At 43.0% G+C, this 6,126-nt stretch overlaps 1 protein-coding gene across 1 annotated transcript in view; it reads right to left on the bottom strand.

The window, feature by feature from the left end:
* The window catches only part of LOC145689021 (uncharacterized), a 152,204-nt gene that overhangs the window by 8,595 nt on the left and 137,483 nt on the right, over positions 1-6,126 (bottom strand). The gene's annotated exons all lie outside the window — the stretch shown is intronic.

Consider the following 6,126-nt stretch of genomic DNA (forward strand, 5'->3'; position numbering starts at 1 on the left):
CGGACTCCAATCGTTATCCCTCAATTATTTAAAGTAAGTTACTTCATAATTATGGGTAAGTAGAAAAACTCTTACTTGTTGTATCTTGTCTACCATCCCATAGGTCACAAGTAGTAGATAACCAAATCTAGTGATAAAATCACTAGCAGGAAATCCTATCGAAAAACCATAGTTGCGAGTTCAGTTTAAGAATAAATCAGCAAACACAGAAATTCATCGCGTTCAGTTCAACTTTAGTTATCACAAAGGAAATTTTTAGTTTTGGTTTATCCTATGAAATATAGTTTAAAAATTTGCAGTAACTATTTTCTAAAAATTCTATTGGGTTTTCGATCTTCCGAAGTACAATTTCCTCTAGAGAGGGAGCGAGCACACCCTCTTGTCCCCCACTAATGGGTGCCCATGCCCACAGGTAAGAACAATGTACGTAAAATTATTTGTTGGAAAAGTATGATATGTGTATCTCAACTGATTGGGAAGCTATCCACAAAAGTACTCTAACAGCACATATTCTAATCACGAGAGATGTAACACTTTGAGGCCATTTTTCTTCAAATAACGCTTATGTAACATAGACCACTCTTATTTTGAACACCACATAGTGTTCATCCAACACTTGAAGAAAGTTTGCAAACAGTATGTGTTGGTGAAGAGTGTTCACTTTCCATTTTTTTTAGATTATGTTCATAGCTAATCAAGATACACTGCTGTAATTGAGTGACAAATTCAACGGCAACGGCATTCAGCACATAGCGAAATTACAGCGTTGCATTTTTTTTTAGGATAATAGCCTAAATCCGGTAAGCATAGTAATATTGATGGTAGTGAGCCAAGCTACTACAACAAATAATACGAAACAAACACATTTCACACGAAGTTCCAGATAAGGAATGCTTTCGGATAATTCTTTTAGCGGTTGTGTAGGTCATCTAATTGCTTACACGTTTCACATAACAGAGAAGCAGAAAGCTAAATCATGTGGAGTCTGTTGTTGATAGCGACAATGTTATGAATTACATGAATAACTGAGTAGGGGATTAATAGGGACGTCAGCATCGAGGTTATATATCCCCGTCTCGACTAACACGGTTGCTCAAGAACGGACTGCAACGTAAAAGAAGGAAAAAGCTAAAACGAATCTATTACAAAAGGATAAAACAGTGCTAAATTAAAACAATCAGATAAAAGAATAAATAAAATAAAATTTATAACATTAACAATATATAGAAGAAAACAATAAAAAGGGAGTAGAAAAGATGAAAGTGGAGCAGCAGTAAAACAGGAACAACAAACTAAAAGTGCTCAGAGAACGTAAGCAACTCCAAAAGCAGAAATTAACTTAAGTATCCGCCTAACAACATCACGATCATCCCCAAAACACGGGTAAGTATACAAGGCAGTTTAAGACATTCTCCGAGATCTAAGTATTCAGGACATTCAACAAGAATGTGCTGAATACTCAGAGGGACAATACACTTTTCACAATACGGAGGGTTCAATCTCCGCAGCAAAAAGCTGTGCGTCAGATGAGGGTGTTCGATACGCAAGATCGTCAACTTAAAGCAGACCACACACAGGAGCCTGGATCTGCGAAAGAATGTTTTTGGCGGCAACAGCAAACAGCGTGACGCTAAGGATACTGCCTTGGAGAACAGCATTTTCTTGGACAAAACGCTCTGAAACAGTAGATCCCACAGGCACTCTAAAATGGCGATTACGAAGAAAGTTCACAATGAAGTGATCCACATGCCCACGAAGACCCCAGTCATATAATTGTTTTAGGATACCGTAACGCCATGTGGTGTCATACGCCTTCTCTAAGTCAAAAAATATACCTACAAGATGTTCTTCGCTGAGAAAGGCGTCTTGAATTTGATCCTCAATATAAACGAGATTGTCGGTAGTGGATCGGAAACAACAAAATCCACTTTGAAACTTGCTTAAAAGTGAACTCGATTCCAAATACCAGATCAGGTGCTTGTTGACCATGAGATCAAACAGCTTATGCAGCTCATAAGAGCAATGGGTCTATAGCTCGTGGGGTAGTTGCGACTTTTCCAGGCGTTAAGAGGGGAAGAACGAGAACCTCAAGCCAAGCAAGTGGAAAAAATCCTCTACCCAGATGGGCTTATAGAGTTGCAATAAAGCAAGCTGAGTGTCGTAGGAGAGGTTGCGCAACATATCGTACGAAATACGATGAAGCCCTGGGGCAGTATTGAGGGATTCACGAAGAGCAGAGTCGAACTCAACAAGCGTGAAAGGGGCATTGTAATCCTCGCTGTTGGCGGTACGGAAGTTTAACGTCTTCCACTCTAACCGGGTTCTAATAGAGCGAACACTGGAGGGTAGTGTCCAGACACAAAGATAGATGCAAAATACTGTATCAAAATGTAAGATATTTCTGAATGGTTAGTCTCGAGTACACCATTGACAGATAAACCAGGGACATCAACAGAAGAATTAGTTCAAGTAAGAGAGCGGACACGACGCCATACAGTAGACATCGCTGTGCGACTATTCATGGACGAAACATAATTCTTCCAGGTTTGGCGCTTCGAGAGTTTTATAAGACATCTAGCGCGAGCACGTAGAATGTGAAAGCGCTGCAGATTATCGTCACTGAGATGACGATTAAAAGTTGGAAGATCGCGCCAATGAACCAAGATAGCCTCACGAATGTCCACAGACTTCCACGGAACACGCCGGCAGGAGACGTCGCCGCCACATTCTGGAATGGAACCATGAGCAGCATCAAGAACAATCTGCTCGAAAGCCTCTGCTACAACATTTGCATTGAGATAATCACAATAGTGGAACTCGCTGAGCTCACGAAATTTAGGACAGTCAACACGCTTCAGATTGAAGCGGCGGAGAGGAGGTAAAGTATGTGTTACAGGGAGACCGTTGAAGAACAGAGGAAAATGAATACTGCCACAAAGATCACGACGTACTCTTCATGTCAATGAGGGCAACAGACCATCACTGCACATGGAGAGGTCGAGACAGGAATAGGTACCATGAGCAGTGGAGAAATGAGTAGGGATGCCATCGTTAAGGATGAGCAATTGGCTCTCCTCAAGAAATTTCGTTATCTGACGATCGCGATCGTCAGTACGGACAGAGCCCCACAGGCGGTGGTATGGACTGAGGTCTCCGAACTGCAAAACTGGAGGCTCGAGCTGACGGAAAAGCTGAAGCAGGTCTGTGGTTCTAAAGGCTTCAGAGTGAGGAGTGTATAACGAACAAATAGCAAGCGGACGAGGGAGGAAGACTCTCTCCGCAACTGCTTGCGGTTAAGATGTATTGTGAGTCTGCCGAGAATAAACAGCATCGGAAACACATATGACAGCGCCGCCAGCAGTGTCACCAGCATCTGGCTTATCACATTTGTACATAGTATACCCAGTAAGACGGAGGACTGGGTAGGCTTAAAATTGGTTTCTTGCAAGCAGAGAAGTACAGGCGAGTGGTCGTAAACCAGTTGTCAGTTTCTCACGGTGACTACAGAAAATATTGAGGTTCCACTGAAGAAGCGCCATACTGGCTGAAATTAACGTTTAAGGCGAACTTTCCCACGAGGCCTAATTACAGTCCACTCTGTGTTCATGAGTTCGCCCTTCACCATATCAGACTTGAGAGAAGCGGCAGAGGGGTTGGGAACGGGGGCAGATTTCGTTCTCTTCGGAGAGAGAACCGTGTCGTTCAGCCTGCGGATATGCTGACTAAGTTTGAGGCCAGCCACGTAAGGCGATCGGCGATGGGCTGGAGTACGCCGAAGACCACCACTAACAGAAACACGGGGAGTTTTGGAAAGTTCGCTCGTCGTTGCGACTGGGGTCATAGAGTCACTACTATCCTCTGGGACCAAGTATGTTTGGGTGGAAACATCAGACATCTGTGCTGCTACAGGTTTCCGAAAACTAGCTGCAACAGTAGCGAATGGGACAGAAAGCGAGGAAGGAAGGCTTTCTTTCAAACGACGTTTGGCATCAGCAGCAGAAATCTTCTCAACCACCATGAGTTCTCGGATACGCTTCTCGCGCTAAAATTCTGGACATTCCCGAGATCAAGCAGAATGCTCACCCTTATAGTTGACACAGAAGGGCTTGGTAGCTTTACAGGGTTCCGCACCATGAATACCCTGGCCACAGTTTGCACAAAGAGCAGCACTTGCATTACACGACGTGCTGGTGTGTCCAAGATGTTCACATTTAAATGAGCGCAACGGACTAGGTATATAGGGTCGAACTTTCAAACGATAGTACCGAGCTTTGACGTACTCCGGAAGCGTGGGCAAACTAAAAGTAAGAATCAGTGACTAGGTGGCGACGAGTTCACCTGACTTCTTACTTTTGATTCGAGCTACGTCTATAACATGTTGGACCGCCAACTCCGAATTAATCTCCTTCTCGGTGGCGTTAAGGAGATCCCAACACGATTACACCCCTCTAGAAATGTTTAGCAGACGATGGTGTTCTACTGGCACGTTCACTGGTCCAATAGCAGTTAACTTAAGTACCTTCGTCATTTGCATCTTGTCTGTCGTTTCCACCAATAAGGTGCCATTCCGCAATTTCTTGATGTCTTTAACCTGTCCGGCGTTATAGGCGATAACTTTATGAATGACAAAAGGGAATAAGCACTCGGACGATTGTCATCAGAAGTGACACTGACACTGTCTTTATCTTTGATTACAAGATATCGCACAACAGGCGACGGGATACTTGTCCTTTCCTCATTTTCTAGAACAGGAGTGTTTATCTCACTCTCAGTAAGTTTTGGCTTTTAATTAGAGGGCGAGCCCGGACCCAGTTTTAAACTTTTAATACCCATAAAAGTGTGGATTGAAATAAACATTGAAAAGGAAAAAAGAGTGTGAACGCCGCAACGGCACACCGGGGCGCTTGCGGGAAGAGCTTACACTACTCTCTGGCAATCCCATAGGCACGCCCGAACCGTAGAATCAGCGTGGGGCGACGCGGTCAAGGAGAATGGGGATACAACAAAACTATTACCGTCGACAAACACGCCTGAGCCCGGAAATGGAAGAAGTCAAAACCAAAGGATAGAAACCTGATCAACAAAAACATAGACACCCACCAGCTAAGAAGGAACAAAACAGTACAAAAAGGTTCGGATTTTGGGGGTTATAATTTTCTCGCTTTTTGATTTTTAGTTTTGCAATCTTTTTGTTTTTTTATATTTTCAAAGACTCAACACTCGGGACAACACAATTACTGGACGCACACAACGGTAGGCCGGGTGGGTGCACGTCCTCCCCAAGTGGAGGAAGATGTTCAGTAGACCTTCCTCTTCCCGACTCTCACCAACCACCCGCGAGTCCGGTAGCGGTATTCGCGGCTGAGAGGGCATACAATGATATGAAGATAAGGGGTGATAAATTAATGAGGAATGAAGCCGCTCTGTCAGCTCCACCCCCTCCCCGACGATGATGGTCCGCTACATGGAGGGGGTTATAATTACATTATACCATACATAGCGTTGTTTTACATTAAGAATATTATGAATATTATTCCAAATTGTGGCCAGTTATGCTTAAAAAAGTCATCCTGAATTTTAACGGAAATATTGCGTAAGACTTGGTGCTTTAAATACATACTCTTAGCATTGTCTTTTACTGGCAAGGTTATATCTACGGTCGCGTAGTTGTTTTCAAAAATATTAGGGTAAATATCTCAGCGGAGGAAGTACAACTGTAAATTTATATTTATACCTCAGCCAATCACAAGCCTCCATTCATAACTCTAGCCCTAAATAGTCACTATATATACATGCTTCCGTCTCCGGTCTCTTCATTATAATATCTGAAGATGAATGAGATGTCTGCATTCGAAACGTCGGATGTTAATACCTTCACCTGGCTGACAGCCCGAGAAGATTGGATCCTTTCTATACATTGGATCATTTCTTCATGAAATACGTAACATCTGTGTCTAAGTGTGAGGTGGGAGACATGGTGTTGCATTTTCCACCACTAAAACTGAATCAATTTTATAGTCAACAAACAAAGCTTTCTATCAAGAAAAAACGAGATTTAATATCCTCTTCGAAGGTATTTCTGAAGATGAATTCTTGGACGCGTTTTACTTTTCCTAATTGGTGGTA

The sequence above is a fragment of the Thermobia domestica genome, chromosome 7 (genome assembly GCF_964235325.1).
Source record: "Thermobia domestica chromosome 7, izTheDome1.hap1.1, whole genome shotgun sequence".
In the NCBI taxonomy this organism is placed as follows: domain Eukaryota; kingdom Metazoa; phylum Arthropoda; class Insecta; order Zygentoma; family Lepismatidae; genus Thermobia; species Thermobia domestica.